This window comes from Aquarana catesbeiana, linkage group LG12 (assembly GCF_042186555.1).
Source record: "Aquarana catesbeiana isolate 2022-GZ linkage group LG12, ASM4218655v1, whole genome shotgun sequence".
NCBI lineage: Eukaryota > Metazoa > Chordata > Amphibia > Anura > Ranidae > Aquarana > Aquarana catesbeiana.
The window spans coordinates 201,146,566-201,165,539 of NC_133335.1; the positions used below are offsets into that span (position 1 = coordinate 201,146,566).

General features: G+C 45.5%; 1 pseudogene; it reads right to left on the bottom strand.

Annotated features, from left to right (window-relative positions):
- Window positions 1–18,630: 18,630 nt before the first annotated feature.
- On the bottom strand, window positions 18,631–18,763 carry LOC141114641 (U2 spliceosomal RNA; annotated as a pseudogene).
- Between the last annotated feature and the right edge of the window lie 211 nt (window positions 18,764–18,974).

Below are 18,974 nucleotides of genomic sequence, written 5' to 3' on the forward strand. Positions count from 1 at the left end.
GCAATCGATGGGAAACACTTGCACATCGTCCCACCCCCAACTCGGGGTCATATTATTATAATTACAAGGGGTTTAATAGTATAGTGATGTTGGCGGCAGTGTTGGCGACATACGAGTTCCTGTATGTGGAAGCGGGGAAGAATGGCCGGATGTCGGATGGTGGGGTCATTGCCCAGACAGAGTTTTACAGATGGCTCCAGAATGGTGGCTTGGGCTTGCCACCTGCGGAAGACAACGTGGCTGGTCTTCCATTTGTGTTCGTTGCTGATGAAGCGTTTGGGCTAGGTGACCATCTCATTAGGCCATTTCCAATGAGGACCCTCACCCCGGATCAGAGGGTTTTTAACTACCGGCTGGCCAGAGCCAGAAGAGTGGTGGAGAATACTTTTGGCATAACGGCCAGCCGGTTCCGCCTATTTCTAACACCCATACACATGGCAGAATATAAACTCAACCATATAGTGCTTGCCTGCTGCATTTTGCACAATTTCCTACGGAAAAATGCTACGAACTATGTGGCCTCAGTTGGGCCTGAGGCCGGATTTCCAGATCAAGCAACCCTGACGGCACTTGAAGCTGGCTATCCTGGCTTGCCCCTCCAAAGCGCCCGCAAAGTCAGACAAAAATATCTGGAGTACTTTGCGGGTAGGGGGGCCATTGATATGCCAGCAAATGTATAAAACATTTTTAAAATAAATTTTTATTTTAAAATGAACTAATATTTCATTTGATTTCTTGCTTGTGTTTTTCTTTTTGGACATTTTCTTCAATAATGCAAATGTAATTTATTTGATACATGAGGTGACCATCTCTTCTTCAGCTAACTATTATGTTGTGGGTCTGCTACACAAACATTGTTTTTGTTGTTATTGTATGTAATGCATTAATGATAAAAATAATCATCCTTTTCAGCACCATGAATTAATTGTTTGGAGTGCCTAAAATGGGCTGATTGGGGCCAATTTTAGAGCACTGTGTGGGTTATTTACTAAAGGCAAATCCACTTTGCACAACACGTGCACTGCAAGTGCACTTGAAAGTGCACTGAAAGTGTAAGGTGGATTTGTCTTTAGTAAATAACCCCCATTGTCACTGTAAACACAAACTTACTCCAAAAACTGGTATTGAGCATTGTAAGAAGTTGCCACACATTTTTGAGTCTGTGCACATTTACATGTGCGTTAGAAAAGGGTTTTTGAACAAACCAACATCTTTTGGTGTATAAAATTTTTATGTTTGACATTATAAATATCCTTTTTTTGTTAAAGAGGCATGTTTAAAACCATAACATACAGAACTCAGGAACTTACAAAGTTCAACTTTGAGAAAGTGAAGGCAATATCAGACATTAGTATGTTAAAACTGTGTTGATTTTGCCTTCATTAGATGGGGTGATGTCACCCCTGTAAAAGCCAAATTTTGAAGATGCACACAAATTGGGAGTGAAAATGTGGATTTCCCTCCTAACCCCATGCCTAATGTCAACATGTGCTAACTCCCATCATGGGGGATCAATAGGCGTGTTTCGGGGGTGCAACCCCTTTCTCTCACCTACTTGAGTTGCAAGGAAGGGTTTGCACCCCCAAAACGCATACCTTGATATGATATCCCGTGATGGCAGATAGCACATGTTGACACACTGTGTGCATCTTCAAAATTTGGCTTTTAAAATACTTTAAAACTTGAATTAAAATAAAAAAGTCCTCGACAAAACGGTACAATTTTTGTGTGTTTTAGATTCTGCCTAAAACATCAATGATGTTCTTCATTTTTTGTTGAATATCATTGATGTTTTCCTTTATCTTTTCTAAATCACAATTGCACACCATGATCTCCCTGATGAGGACGTGTGCACTTGCACTTGTGAAATTAGTTTCTTCTTCCACAACATCCACATCATTCAAAAAGAATAAAACACACCATGTATTATAAATATGCAGGCATACATCTATTACTTGAAGCTGTGGTCTCAGACACTCACTTGTTGTGATCATTATTTCAACCACGTCATGAACCTCTCCTCCCTCCACATCCTCAGCTTGTGGTGTGGTGACTTCCCCTTCTTTAGGAGGTTGGGGGTCCCTGGTGTCCTCTGATGTCCAGAGTCTATACTCCCCTATGTGAATAAAAAAAATACTTAGCACACAGATATTTGACCAAGAAATATGAATTTGAAACACTGCTTGAAGTGTCGTACAATTGTCTGTTTTGGCAGAGTTCCAAGCGGAACACATGATTTTTTTCCCTTTCTTCAAACTGGAATACTTACCTTTTTTGGTAACGTTTCCCACATGGAGACACCCCTAGTATCCACTGGAGCACCTGTGTGGGACACCCTTAAAAGGGTGTTCTGGTGTCCCACACTAGTGCTCCTGCGTCCAGATGTGTAAACAGCTGCTGAGTGTCCTCTCCTTACAATGAATCAAGTTTTCATTTCATATTAGTTACAAACCCATCTAGACAACAAACTTCTTTTAATACAAATATGCCTGAACAAATGTAGTTAACCTGCATCTGCCAAAAACATTGTATTAGTGAGTGAATGAGCAATGTTTACTACAAACGATTACTGTGCCCATGAACCTGAAACTTGCCATTTTAAACGCCATTTAAACTGTACAACCGTAAAGAAAAGCACATGGAGCTGCACTAACGTAATAATAATAATAGGTAAACACAACAAAATACTTACTTTTTTGTAGCACTCTCTTGATTCTTCTGTACTGATCCTGCTCCCTCAATTTGAGGTCTGACCATCATTTCCTCAGTTGATCCTTGGATCGCCGTACCCCAAAATCCTTCTGCAGATTTTTCACAATTTTACTCATGATTTTGGCCTTTCTCACATTTGGGTTTCTGTACGGTCCATATTTCCCGTCATAGTCGGCCCTCTTCAAGATGTCCACAATCTCTACCATCTCACCAAAGGACATATTTGAGGCCTTAAATCTCCTGGATCGTGACGTTTGTGGCTTCGGGCTTTCCGCGTCATTGCTGCTCTCCTCTGCATGCACCTGCTCTGTCTCCACCATGTGCTCTCCCACTGCGCCGAAAGAGAAGGGGCCGGGAATATACTAGAAAGAAGGTCAGCGTAACACGTGTGTGTCGTAAGTACGATCTGTGAATGGAGGACGGAGTAGCGTAAGCGCCGATCACGCTCAGTTTGTCAGAACTCTGTGAGAATATGAGCAGCAAAATTATAAAGAAGAAGAGAATGCGCTGCATTAAAAGATTTAAAAATTTGCAGTGTGACGAATGTGCTATCTCCATTATGAACGCTAGTTTTACCAGACCGAGCGCTTCCATCTCGTACTTGATTCAGAGCATGCATGGAATTTTGTGCGTCGGAATTGTCTACACACGTCTACACACGCAAAGAATTTTCTTGTCGGAAAATTTGAGATCCAGCTCTCAAACATCTGTTGTCAGAAATTCCGACACAAAATGTCAGATGGAGCCTACACACGGTCGGAACTTGTGGATGGAAATTCCGATATTGTGTACCCGGCATTACATTTCCTGGAATACATATATTACTATTGTGGTTAAGGATCTGGGCATGCTGTTGCATCCCCTCTATGGAAGGCAGGATTGAACTCCAGACCAAGACTGATTTGGATTTTTGTATGAATATTTTGTTCTTTATCATTAAAGAACTTTGGCTTTGATGTAAAAAAGAGGAGGACTATTTTGGATTATTTACCTACCTGGAATACATATTTTCCTATTGTGGTCAAGGATTTTGGCGTCCTGTACATCCCCTCTATGGGTGGTAGGGTTGAACCCCAGATCAGAACTGATTTGGATTCTTGCATGAATATTTTGCTCTTTATCCTTGAAGCTCTTTGCTTTTGATGTAAAAAAATGGAGGACTATATTAGAAATTTACTACAGCATGTCCCCCAGCTGTCCCCTTCTGCATTTGAGAATTTCCATTTCAGCAAACTGTATGGAAACTTTTGATTTTGCATTATTGAGTTTTCCTATACAGATAGTCAGGGCTTTTTTTCTCAAAGAATAGGTGCAGGAACTCCCCCCTTCTGAGTCACTACTTGCCTCCGCCCCCCTACCCACTTCCGAGCACCGTTCCTTGGTTCCACCTCCCAGTAGCACCCCTTTAAGAGAATACAGAGCCATGTATCATTTTATGGCGCTAAGTAATTTGTATAGAATTTGTTAATGATAACAAGAAAAGTAGTAAAATAGATCCTCCACAGCCAGCAGCAATAGACCCCCCCCCCCCCAGCAATGATAGATTCGCCCAGAAATAATAGACCCCCAGAATCAATGGACCCCCACAACAAAATATCACTCTATCAGTAACAAAAGATCTCCCAGCAGCCAGCATCAATAGACTCTCCAAGCAACAATAGATCCACCACAAGCAACAATAGACCTCCCCAGCAACAACAGACCGCCACACAAAAATAGATCCCTTTCAGCAACAAAAAATCTCCCAGCAGCCAGCATCAATAGACTCTACAGAAGTTAGCAACAATAGACCCCTCCCTCGACAGCAGATCTCTTCCAGCAACAATAGACTGCCACACAAAAATAGATCCCTTCCAGCAACAATAGATACCTCAGCAACCAGAATTAATAAACTATCCAGCACACCCCAGCACCCATTACCATTACATACATTCAGGCTGGGTTCACACCTATGCGAATTGGATGTGGTTTTCCCCACATCCAATTCGCATAGCAGGAGAATGTGACTGGCTCTCTATGTAGCCGGTTCACATATCTCCGCAGCAGGTCGGTGCGTTTTGCAGGAAAAACGTGTGCTTTTTTGGTCCGTTTCAGGTCTGAATTCAGCCCAAATTTGGGCTGAAATCGGACCTGAAATGGTGAACCAGGATGCACAGGACATAGATGTGATACAATACTCCCTACCTTTAACTACAGTAGTGTGTATGTATGTAATATATATATATATATATATATATATATATATATATATATATATATATATACCCCCTTTTTATATTTTCTGCTTTACACCAATGTCCAATATTAAGGTTCCCTATTTGGACTCTGGACTCTCCATTTTGGAATTTCCTCTTTCCTTATTGTGCTCATTGAGGTGGGTTTGAGGCTTTTTCTCTGTGAGTGACTATACTTTGTACACTCACTAATGGGGCTCAATTAATAAATTTAGAGCTATATAATCTGTTTTTACCGATTTTTACCAATATATTTACTATTCTTTGTTTATTGCCAGATCCCTGTTATCTTGACCTTTGGTGTGGGTCCACCTTTTGGGTCGGGTTTCCTCCCCCCCCCCCCCCCTTTTTGGTTGTCACCCTGGGTGGCCATTCTCATCTTCAGCCTCCTGGGCGATGCAGGACCAGCACGGCCATACGTCTTTGTTTTTAAAGTCTTGATGATATACACCAAGACACGTGCTTCTACATGGTTAGTAGACGTTAGAGTAACCTAATGCAATGACTGTCGATACATTCAGTTTTCTATTTTTGGATAATTGTATGTATGCACAGATTTGTTATTTATTGTTCTTTTTTTCTGCTCCATAAACTGCAGATTGTCAGGGCTGGGCTCAGCCCTTCCTTCTCTAAGCTGGCCGCTCAGCTGTCGGCTAATTGCCAGCTCCCATCTCTCTCCACAGTTACCCAGCTGTTGTCGATTCTGCTCGTCAGTCCTGCCTACTTAAAGTGGAGCTCCGCCGAAAAAGTTTTTTTAAAAGTCAGCAGCTACTGCCTTTTAAAACATGGACACTTACCTGTCCAGGGCGCCCGCGATGTCGGCACCCGAGGCTGAACCATCTCTCAGTCCTCGGGTGCTGCCGCCGCCATCTTCGGTAAGGGAATCAGGAAGTGAAGGCTTGCGGCTTCACTTCCCGGTTCCCTACTGCGCATGCGCGAGTCGCGCAGCGCAATACGGATGGTCCCTGCTGTCTCTGGGCTCCATGTGTTTCCCAGCAGACAGCGGTGGGGGGGGGGGGTAACGGGAAATGGCGTAGATTCTGCAGATATCTATGCCGGAAGTGGGTGCAAATACCTATATTATACAGGTATCTGCACCCCCCTCCCCCCTGAAAGGTGCCAATTGTGACACCGGAGGGGGGAGAGGAATCAGATGAACGGAAGTTCCACTTTTGGGTGGAACTCCACTTTAAAGTCGTCCAGCTCACTTGATCTCTGCCTTCCCCTTTGTCAACATCACAGAGACTTTCTCCTGCATTCCTGTCGAAGACTTGCTCGGCTGACGTTCCTTATGGCTCCTGATCCTGCTTGTTGTACTACTACGTTTATCTCTGGCTCTCTGACATTTGCTTGGCTGACTACCTGATCCAGTTACTGAACTCTGGCTTGTTTTGACTACGCTTACTCTGTTTACCTTTATTATTATTATTATTATTAAACAAGTGTGATTTAACTTTACTTCTGTCTTGGTCTGATTCATGGTTCCTGATACAGATATCATAAATACTTTCACCACTTTCTCCTGATGAAGAGGAATAAACGCATGGCCTTGAAACGCGTTGGGTATCACTCTATACATTAGTATAGGAGTGATTTAAATTAGTGGTTTTGATTTCATGATGAACAATATGTTACACACTTTCTATGTATTTTTGTATCTTGTTTGACACAACTTATGCTGTGTCTTTTAGATGTCTGTATTAATAAAAACAATACTTTTTAACTAATTTGTATACGCCCTTTCAGAGTCATTGCCCTTTAAAGTCCCATTAGAGGGTATTCTTTCTGGTTTGTGTTCTATATTAGGGATGCAGGCAATCTCTCCCATACCCCACTAGAATTGACCTATTCCATTTCTAGGTGTGAACCCAGCCTCAGTGGTGGAGGTGCCAGAAGTGTGTTCCCTGCTGAAAAAAAAGCCCTGCATATAGTGTTTACTAGGGATGAGCCGAACGCCCCCCGGTTCGGTTCGCACCAGAACCCGCGAACGGACCGAAAGTTCGCACGAACGTTAGAACCCCATTGACGTCTATGGGACTCGAACGTTCGAAATCAAAAGTGCTCATTTTAAAGGCTAATTTGCATGGTATTGTCCTAAAAAGGGTTTGGGGACCCGGGTCCTACCCCAGGGGACATGTATCAATGCAAAAAAAACTTTTAAAAACGGCCGTTTTTTCGGGAGCAGTGATTTTAATGATGCTTAAAGTAAAAAAAAAAAGTGAAATATTCCTTTAAATATCGTACCTGGGGGGTGTCTATAGTATGCCTGTAAAGTGACGCGTGTTTCCCATGTTTAGAACAGTCCCTGCACCAAATGTCATTTTTAAAGGAAAAAATCTCATTTAAAACTGCTTGCGGGTTTAATGTCATGTCGGGTCATGGCAATATGGATGAAAATCAGTGAGACAAACGGCATGGGTACCCCCCAGTCCATTACCAGGCCCTTTGGGTCTTGTATGGATATTAAGGGGAACCCCGCACCCAAATTAAAATAAGGAAAGGTGTGGGGCCACCAGGCCCTATATACTCTGAACAGCAGTATACAGGCGGTGCAAACAAGACAGGGACTGTAGGTTTGTTGTTAAGTAGAATCTGTTTGTAATTTTGAACATTTTTAACGTGTTTAGCTCCAGCCAAAAAATCTTTTCTAAGCTTTTTGGAAAACATAGGGAAGGGTTATCACCCCTGTGACATTTGTTTTGCTGTCTTTCCTCCTCTTCAGAAGATTTCACCTCACTTTTTTGTCCCAATGAAAAATGTTTTTTGAAAATTTGGGTTTTTTTGTGGAACAAGGATTGGAAAGCATCAGTGGAAAGGAGAAATTGTTTTCCCATATTAACTCTTACAGGAAAGAATTTCCCTTCCTAGGGGTAGATTTCATCTCACTTCCTGTTGTCTCCTTCCGTTTGCAAGTAGGAGTCGTTTGTAAGTTAGATGTTTGAAAGTAGGGTCCTGCCCTATATACTCAGCAGAAATTTGGGCCTTAGGTGTTGCTGTGACCACAACACTGTAAGCCCTCACAGGGCCCTGCTGTGAAATATTAGATCAAGAATTGTAATTACATGCCCCTGTTGAACAGGAGCTGAAAAATTAGGCCTTAGGCACTGGTGCTGGTGCCACAACACTGCAACCCCTCACAGACACTCTAGTTGGAACGCAGGAACGAGCCCTGCTGCAAAGTATTCCTTCAAAAATTGTAATTACACGCCCCTGTTAGACAGGGGCAGAAAAATTGGGCCTTAGGCACTGGTGCTGGTGCCACAACACTGCAACCCCTCACAGACACTCTAGTTGGAACGCAGGAACGAGCCCTGCTGCAAAGTATTGCATCAAAAATTGTAATTACACGCCCCTGTTAGACAGGGGCAGAAAAATTGGGCCTTAGGCACTGGTGCTGGTGCCACAACACTGCAACCCCTCACAGACACTCTAGTTGGAACGCAGGAACGAGCCCTGCTGCAAAGTATTGCATCAAAAATTGTAATTACACGCCCCTGTTAGACAGGGGCAGAAAAATTGGGCCTTAGGCACTGGTGCTGGTGCCACAACACTGCAACCCCTCACAGACACTCTAGTTGGAACGCAGGAACGAGCCCTGCTGCAAAGTATTGCATCAAAAATTGTAATTACACGCCCCTGTTAGACAGGGGCAGAAAAATTGGGCCTTAGGCACTGGTGCTGGTGCCACAACACTGCAACCCCTCACAGACACTCTAGTTGGAATGCAGGAACGAGCCCTGCTGCAAAGTATTACATCAAAAATTGTAATTACACGCCCCTGTTAAACAGGGGCTGAAAAATTGTGCCTTAGGCACTGGTGGTGGCGCCCAGAACCAAAAATGTTCTTACAAGCTATCAGCGTGATGATTGAGGAGGAAGAGGATAATTACTCAGGGATAGTCACTCAGCATCAGCATAGGCAGTCTTTGAAGGGATCTGAGATTTCAAAAAAAATTATTCGGTTACATCAGCATCAGGTGCTTGGTAGCTGGTGGTGATCCAAGACTCATTCATTTTTATGAAGGTCAGCCGATCGACCGAGTCGGTGGACAGACGCACCCTGTGATCGGTTACCACGCCTCCAGCAGCACTGAATGTGCGTTCCGAAAGAACGCTGGATGCAGGACAGGCCAGTAGCTCAATTGCATACTGTGCAAGCTCTGGCCAGTGATCCATCCTCAAGACCCAGTAACCCAGAGGATTTTCGGTGGGAAAGGTGTCCAAGTCTGATCTTGCCCCTAGGTATTCCTGCACCATGTAAAACAGACGCTGGCGATGGTTGCTGGAACCGATCATACCTTGGGGCTGCGGACCAAAAAATTGTCTGAACGCATCGGTCAGACGGCCACCTTCTCCACCGCTCCTTCTTTGACTGACCGAAGCCTCAGCAACACGTTGTCCAGAAACAGGAGTTTGTAACCTCCCAGTCTCAGGGAACGCGTTGCACAGACCTTTCTGCAAGGCCTCCCGAAGATGTTTCATCCTCTGCTCCCTCTGCGATGGCAAGATAAGGTCCGCAACCTTACCCTTGTAACGTGGATCAAGGAGGGTTGCCAGCCAGTATTGGTCCTTCTCCTTGATACCACGAATACGAGGATCCTTACGCAGGCTTTGCAGGATCAGGGAGGCCATGCAGCGTAGGTTTGCTGAGGCATTCGGTCCGGAGTCCTCTGGGTCACTAAGAACGACATGGTCCGCAGCCACCTCCTCCCAGCCACGTACAAGTCCATGTGTTTCTTGGGACTGATCCCTTAAAGACTGCTGCTGATGCTGAGTGCCAGGCTCCACCTCCATACTGACACAATCTTCCTCCTCCTCCTCTTCCTCCTCGTCCTCTTTCTGTGTGATCGGCGGGCACGCAGGAACACTGTCTGGATAAAGGGGGCCTTGAGAGCTAAGGAAGTCCTCCTCTTCCTGCCTCTGTTCTGCCTCAAGTGCCCTGTCCATTATTCCACGCAGCGTGTGCTCCAACAGGTGGACAAGGGGGACAGTGTCACTGATGCATGCACTGTCACTGCTCACCATCCTCGTGGCCTCCTCGAATGGTGACAGGACAGTGCATGCATCCCTGATCATGGCCCACTGGCGTGGGGAAAAAAAACCAAGCTCCCCTGACCCTGTCCTGGTGCCATAGTCGCACAGGTACTCATTGATGGCCCTCTGCTGCGTGTGCAGCCGCTGCAGCATGGCCAACGTTGAGTTCCACCTGGTGGGCATGTCACAGATTAGGCGGTTCTTGGACAGGTTAAACTCCTTTTGGAGGTCCGTCAGCCGAGCACTGGCATTATATGACCGGCGGAAATGCACACAGACTTTCCTGGCCTGCCTCAGGACATCCTGTAAGCCCGGGTACCTGCCCAAGAACCGCTGCACCACCAAGTTAAGGACGTGAGCCAAACAGGGCACATGGGTCATTTGTCCCTGTCGGAGGGCAGAGAGGAGGTTGGTGCCATTGTCGCAAACCACCATTCCTGCCTTAAGTTGGCGTGGCGTCAACCACCTCTGAACCTGCCCCTGCAGAGCTGACAAAACCTCTGCCCCAGTGTGGCTCCTGTCCCCCAAGCACACCAGCTCAAGCACCGCATGGCATCTTTTGGCCTGCGTACTTGCGTAGCCCCTTGAACGCCTACGGAGCACCGCTGGTTCCGAGGAAGAGGCCATGGAGGAAGAAGAAGAGGAGGGGGTGGAGGAGAGAGGTGTGTCACAATCAGCATTTTGGAGGCGTGGTGGCGGAACAACCTCCAACACTACTGCACCTTGTCCTGCATCCTTCCCAGCTGCCAGCAGAGTCACCCAATGCACCGTGAAACTTAGGTAACGTCCCTGTCCATGCCTGCTGGACCATGAGTCAGCGGTAATATGCACCTTACCGCTGACCGCCCTGTCCAGCGAGGCATGGACATTGCCTTCCACATGCCGGTAGAGAGCCGGAATCGCCTTCCGTGAGAAAAAGTGGCGTTTGGGTACCTGCCACTGAGGAACCGCACATTCCACAAACTCACGGAAGGGGGCAGAGTCTACCAACTGAAAAGGCAGCAGTTGAAGTGCTAGCAATTTTGCCAAGCTAGCATTCAACCGCTGGGCATGTGGATGGCTGGGAGCAAACTTCTTTCGGCGGTGCAGCAGCTGGGGCAGGGAAATTTGCCTGGTACAATCTGACGTCGGTGTACCAAAAGCAGATTGCCCACAAGTACTTGGCTGTGACACACCTAATTCTACACCTTCATTCCTCTCACTGCAGGTCTCAGAGAGGACTGAAGGTCTAGTGGGGTTGGAAATCTCAGCTGATGAGGAGCAAGGAGAGATCCTCTTTGTTCTTTGGTGTGGGTCTTTTAGATACGCTTGCCAACGAACTGCATGGCAGGTCAACATATGTCTGGTCAAGCATGTGGTACCCAAGCGGGAGATGTTTTGGCCACGCGAGATACGCTTGAGACATATGTTGCAAATAGCAGCGGTGCGATCTGATGCACTCGTCTCAAAAAAGGCCCACACCAAAGAACTTTTTGAATAACGTGCAGAGACTGCAGCGCCCTGCACATGTGGAGCTTTGGGGTGTGATGCAGTCAATGTGCTGCCCTTAGGCTGGCCCCTGGAGGGCATCCTGCCTCGTTGGTGATGTGCCGCCGCCTCCTCCTCCTCCTCCTCCTCCTCCTCCTCCTCTCTCCTATCAGGCACCCACGTTGAGTCAGTGACCTCATCATCCCCTCCCTCCTCATCACTGGAGCAAACCTGGCAGTATGCTGCAGCAGGGGGGAGCATGACTGCCAGATTGCTGTCCTTCTTGGGCACCCCCTCTGTCCGTGCTCATGTTACTGCCTTCATCGAGCTCAGTATCGTCATCAGAGCCTTCCAAACGCTGGGCATCCTCCTGGAGCATGTACCCAACACTGTGGTCAAACAGTTCGAGGGAATCCTCATGAGGACATGGTGGAGCTAGGGAAGGAGTCACTGATGACATTGAGCTGAGGGAAGAGGCCGCTGCTTTGCCAGACAAAGCACCCTGGGCATGGGTGAGAGAGGATGAGGAGGATGAGGACGGCTTGGTCATCCACTCGACCAAGTCTTCCGCATGTTGCGGCTCAACACAGCCAGCTGCCGAAAAAAAGGCCAAGCGTGTCCCATGGCCACGTGCTGATGAGGATGCACCGTCTCCACGACCAGCACTAGACACAGAGCCTGCTTGCCCTCTCTTATTGGCTTGTGACTGTCTGCCTCTCCTTCTTGGCCTTCCAGACATACTAATGGCCTGTAGCTGCACTAAGCTGGGATAGAACACCTGTAATTTTCTTCAAGTAGCTTTATATACTGTAACCAGACAAGCCTGCCTGTCAGTAGGAAGATAACAGGAACGGATCTAGCTGAACACTGTGAGCAGGACGCACTGTACTAAATGTAAATAGTCTAGCTGCCTGACCGTGGTACTAATAGGATCAAATAGAACACCTGTAATTTTCTTCAGGTAGCTTTATATACTGTAACCAGACAAGCCTGCCTGTCAGTAGGAAGATAACAGGAACGGATCTAGCTGTACACTGTGAGCAGGACGCACTGTACTAAATGTAAATAGTCTAGCTGCCTGACCGTGGTACTAATAGGATCAAATAGAACACCTGTAATTTTCTTCAGGTAGCTTTATATACTGTAACCAGACAAGCCTGCCTGTCAGTAGGAAGATAACAGGAACGGATCTAGCTGAACACTGTGAGCAGGACGCACTGTACTAAATGTAAATAGTCTAGCTGCCTGACCGTGGTACTAATAGGATCAAATAGAACACCTGTAATTTTCTTCAGGTAGCTTTATATACTGTAACCAGACAAGCCTGCCTGTCAGTAGGAAGATAACAGGAACGGATCTAGCTGAACACTGTGAGCAGGACGCACTGTACTAAATGTAAATAGTCTAGCTGCCTGACCGTGGTACTAATAGGATCAAATAGAACACCTGTAATTTTCTTCAGGTAGCTTTATATACTGTAACCAGACAAGCCTGCCTGTCAGTAGGAAGATAACAGGAACGGATCTAGCTGTACACTGTGAGCAGGACGCACTGTACTAAATGTAAATAGTCTAGCTGCCTGACCGTGGTACTAATAGGATCAAATAGAACACCTGTAATTTTCTTCAGGTAGCTTTATATACTGTAACCAGACAAGCCTGCCTGTCAGTAGGAAGATAACAGGAACGGATCTAGCTGAACACTGTGAGCAGGACGCACTGTACTAAATGTAAATAGTCTAGCTGCCTGACCGTGGTACTAATAGGATCAAATAGAACACCTGTAATTTTCTTCAGGTAGCTTTATATACTGTAACCAGACAAGCCTGCCTGTCAGTAGGAATTTAACAGGAACGGATCTAGCTGAACACTGTGAGCAGGACGCACTGCACTAAATGTAAATAGTCTAGAAGATAACAGGAACGGATCTAGCTGAACACTGTGAGCAGGACGCACTGCACTAAATGTAAATAGTCTAGAAGATAACAGGAACGGATCTAGCTGAACACTGTGAGCAGGACGCACTGCACTAAATGTAAATAGCAGGAACGGATCTAGCTGAACACTGTGAGCAGGACGCACTGCATTAAATGTAAATAGTCTAGATAGAAGATAACAGGAACGGATCTAGCTAAACTGAATACAGTGTATATATATATATGCAACACCTGGGATGCATATATATACACAATACACTGTAAGTGCAGCTAACTGACTGACTGTTCTGCCTAATCTATCTAACTCAAATCAAATGACACTGTCTCTCTCTCTCTCTATCTCTCAGCACACCGGAACACACACTACACAGGGCCGCCGTGCAGGCGGCCTTATATAGTGTGGGGTGTGTACTAAATCCCCTGAGCCATAATTGGCCAAAGCCACCCTGGCTTTGGCCAATTACAGCTCTCTCTACTGACGGCGCTGTGATTGGCCAAGCATGCGGGTCATAGTGCATGCTTGGCCAATCATCAGCCAGCAATGCACTGCGATGCCGCAGTGAATTATGGGCCGTGACGCGCCACACGAATTTAGCGCGAACGGCCCATAACGTTCGCAATTCGGCGAACGATCGAACAGCCGATGTTCGAGTCGAACATGGGTTCGACTCGAACACGAAGCTCATCCCTAGTGTTTACATGTGCTCCTAATGAAGATGTTTGACATTTACAAAACACATTGAGCTAACATGCTGATGTTAAATTGAAAAAAGATTTGTGAGCTTCACTTTGCAAACACTGGATATGGTGTTATTTACAACTTTAATATTTGTATAATAAACTTTTTGATTGTATGAATTTATTTTACTTGTAGTCCATTGCTACAATAATTTGTCTGCTTTGCATGTATTTGAGAAGGTCGGCATATAGGACAGAGAACCTTATCCTTTATATTAATATGGTCCACCATTGTCAAAATTAGGGAGCCATTTCAGACTAATAATATGCAGCTGACAATGGAGTGTGTGTACTGTATGTAGACAGGAAGTGGATGAAACAGGCTGGAGGAGATCAGCAGCACTGAGATGCAAAAACAAGTGCAGCCAGGGCTGGCTATTATGCCTAGAATCTAGAGACATTTTCTGTGTTATTAATGTGGGGTTGGCTCCCTCTAGTGTTTGCTGGACTCTGTGTGCCAATTTCCTTTTTCCTGTGATAGGATCCAAAGCATCATGGGATGTGTAGTTCAGAATGCTAAAGTGACTATGCCAGCAGAACTGATCTGAACTACAAGTAACAGAATGCTGAGTGGACAGAGGAGATTGCTGGGAAAGGATATAAAAGGGGATGGCGCGGTCTATATCAGCCTCTCAAGATGCCATTTGACTCTGCCAGCAGGAGGTCTGTGTGACAGGGAGTTGCTGATGATTTGCGGCCTACACAGCAGGGAGCCAGACAGCTAAACCCAGAGGGATCTCTGCGGACAGCATCGCTTCTTCCTTGCAGCAGACCGGAGGGTGTTCCGGGACATCCAGAGACGCCTGCAATCCGGATCTCAGTGGGCTGCAGCGTGGTGTGGTGGGCGCCATTACCCAGAGCCAGGATACAGAGAGAGAGAGAGTTCCTATTAGAGCCTTCTCATCATCTGCATCTTTGCCAACTTCATCTGAGTTCCAGAGTCGTGAGCGGGCATAGCCCACGTTATAGTTAGAGACACTGCTTTCAGACATCATTCACAACAGTTCAGCTGGTGGTACTTGTAGTCCCACAGAAGTTAGATTTTATGTTATAATGGACACTGGAAGCAGACATCTATGCCCAGTTCACATTGCTGATTCTAGCAGCTATACTGGATAACATCATTAGGATCATCAAAGAAGGAAGTTACAATACAACAAGGATAAACCAAGGTTCAGTCAAATTTGCTACACCCTGTCATCAAGGATTACTTTAGTTACAATACAAAGAGGCTAGCTGAAGATATCTGGATTTCAAGGAATACCCTTTACCCTTTTATTATCCTTTTTCCTCATCTGACTTAATTGCATTGGGCTTAATCTAAAGGCAGCCAGCCTACTTGAATATAATAGTCTGTGTATTGTATGTTTATATTGTACAGGATTTATTGGCCTATGAGTTGAGGAGGCAGAAGGGAGAAATCTGACACAGAAGATATAGGGGTTGATTTACTAAACCTGGAGAGTGCAAAATTTGGTGCAGCTCCGCATAGAAACCAATCAGCTTCCAGGGTTTTTGTCAAAGCTTAATTGAACAAGCTGAAGTTAGAAGCTGATTGGCTACCATGCACAGCTGCACCAGATTTTGCACTCTCCAGTTTTAGTAAATCTACCCCATAGTGTCAGTTGTCTACCCTCCTGTTAACCTGTTCACATAGGTTTCTGTGATTGGGTTAATATTATATTGCCTTTTTGATAAGTATAGATAAAATAGCTGTGTGTGTGTAGGAGTTTTTTCTTACTAACTGCCAAAGTGATATATACCTATTTTGTGTTCTCTTTAATACAGTAAACATATTTGAGCTGTTTCTTTAATACTGCGTGAGTCTCTATTTACTGCTACAGCTGGTGAGATGACGGAACCCAGGGTGTCAGAGGTAATGGGGGATTTGCAGAGTCGAGGTAATCAGTGGGGTACAGAGTCTATTAGCAGCCCTCACGGGGGTACCACTACACAAGTATTTCATGTAAAAACCCCTGGCAGTTGTTTATGGTACACAGTGACACAGAGCAAGCCAATAGCTTTCTTTGTCATCAGTCTGGGTGACCATATCAATTCCAGGGGCAAATCTCTTGGAGGCAAAACATTACCATAACCATTCATGCTCTCAGAACAGAGGAAAAGACAAACACACATGGATTTCTTCAGAAAAACAAAGGACATACCGAGGGCCTAAAAAACGTCAGGAGAGAAGTATACATCCAGGAACTGGCACACCATCCCAACATCATCCATCACCAGTAGGAACATCAGATTGGGACATCTTAAAGGTTGGATCTATTAAAGAGGAAGACGGCCCCAGATAAAGACCCCCCACTTTTATGCAGTTTACCCCTGCAGGGGTTTGGAAATCTGGTGAGTGGAGAACTGAAGGGGAGCACCACCGTCACTTTATGCTGCTTGCACAGGATTTTGCGCAAGCCACTTTGGATTGGTTTTTGAACAAGTAGTACTATTAACTGAATCTAAAGGCTTGCATTATTAACTAGGACTGTGTTTTTCAAGAGACTTTTTTACTGCACTTTTATACTGTGTTCACATTATAGCATATACGATTTTTTTCTTGATGTACTCCATATAACTCTAGCAAGCAGATGTCATATGCATATATAATCTCCATTACGTAATACTTAAAATATATAAGCACTGAGCACTTTTCACATAAGTGAGGAGGTAAAGGTTATCAAAAGCACCGATACTTTATTGTATGAATCTGTACACTAATATCATATTTTATTTTTGCTGACATCACTATTATTTTCGGTGTATTCACGGTTATATATACTTAAAAGGTTTAGACAACCTCTAAGTCGACAACTTATGGAATGAATTATCCTAGCTCAAACCACCCAGAAGTCCAATTAAGTTTTACACTCTCTAGGTGGAAAGGCAGCGCCACCTATCCCTACATACACACACATTCATTCTTCTGGGCTACATTAGTGCAGCAGCCTAGCATATCCCTACCTAAGCGCGGTATCTATTGACTACAATGGCTTTCTTTGTCATCATTCTGGGTGACCATATCAGTTCCAGGGGCAAACCATTACATAACTACTACCATAACCGCTTATGCTCTTTGGGGAACTTTGCTCTCACCATCACTTTCCATTTGGCCTTGTCTTTTCCCAAATTCTGCTTTAAATAATTCCCAGAATGTCATCCATTCACCATATTCTTTTTTTAAATAACTTAAGCCTGCTCTTTTCCACTGGCTTGCATCTTTCCAGTGAAGTTTCTTGAGATATTACCCATAATTTGACATTTTCTCTTAAGTATTCCTTCCTAAAGACATGGTTTTCCGTCATTGACTTTGTAGTACCTCTTCATTTGTAGCCATCTCCATACAGCAGAGAACGGAGTAGCCTGTTCTTTGTGCTTAGAGGAAGACTGTTCCTCATCATCTCTTTTTGTCTCCAAAAACTTCTTTGATCTTGCAATTCCCAGAAGACAAACACATTGTCAAATTTGCACTTCTCCTGTCCTCTGATTTTTTTTTTTTGAGAAAAGCCAGTGGCGTGAAACACACCTCAAAAACTTCCACCCGATGCCAAAAAAAAGTGCACACACATAGAGAGTGACACACAAAACGTGCAACGGGTGTTCAGAGTCCTCCACTAGGGAAAGACCTTACCCTGATCCCCCGCGGCGTTAGGCTCCAGACAGGGACTGAGGTACTTATACAATGGGTCCATCTGGCCGAAACCAGGCGGACCCTCCGTTTACTGGAAGGTCTGCCAAAACAGACCATCCCAAGTACAGGTGGGGATCCCCCGAAGGGAGGCCCCCAAGGGAGAGGGCAAACCAAGCCAAAAGGCCTAAGTCCACCCCTTCCCAAGACTTTCAGGGTAGGCCTGAGGACCCACACCCTACTCGCCACACAGTGACAAAACGTGTACACACATCAAACCAAAAAAAATACAAAAAAGTGACAAACGGGGGAATAAATAAAAAGAGTGGGGGGATAGGAAGGTGGGAGAGTGAAAGTGACCATTGTGAAATACAATGGCCGGCCCTCCGGCCAGGAATAAAAATTTCCCCTGGTCCCAGCCAAAAGGCTCGGCCCAAGAGGCAGGTGTGAAAAACGTGTGTAGTGGTGAAGTGACCAATCAAGTGCCTAAACACAGTGACTGTACGGCACCCCTGAACTGCCACTTCAGGGGCACATTCACCACTGGCTTTTCAAAGCAACCCTGACCCACAACCCAGACCACAACAGCCCCCACCCCAGGCAGAAAGGTATGGAGTTCTGGAAGCTTGGAGAGAGCCCTTGCCATCAGGCTTCACCGTCGTTCCGTCCCTCCTACCTAATTATATTGGGGAAATACTGGCCGCTCCCCCGGTGGGAGAAAGGGGAGCCAGCGTTCTCTCCCAAATAACTGTCCGGAGCTAGAGCTGCCCCAATCCAGGCCAGAAGGCCAGGGTCCCGACCCTCCGCCAAGACCTAATGGTTCTCCGTCCCCATCAGAAGGCTTCCCTTTCGGCTACAAACCGGGTTACTTTCACTCCAGCAGGTTTTGCATAGCAACCGCAATCCCATCTCTATCTCGCCATAGATCAGGGACGGAAGCAAGCGCCACCTCCTGGAAACTGATAAGAACAGATACTACACTCGATCTTAGCCAAAAGGCCGAGAAGCAATTAGCAATAATCACGCCTCAGTTGAACCTCATTGGCTATGATACTGCCACTTCTCCTGTCCTCTGATTGGTTCATTACTGAAAAACTCAAAATTGCATTTCACAAAGAAAGCTTGGTTGAAAAGGTGATTAGCATTTGCCACACCTTACCCAAGAGTTAGGGAGATCTTCTTCCTGGTTGGACAAAGCTATAAAAAACCCAACAGGAAGACA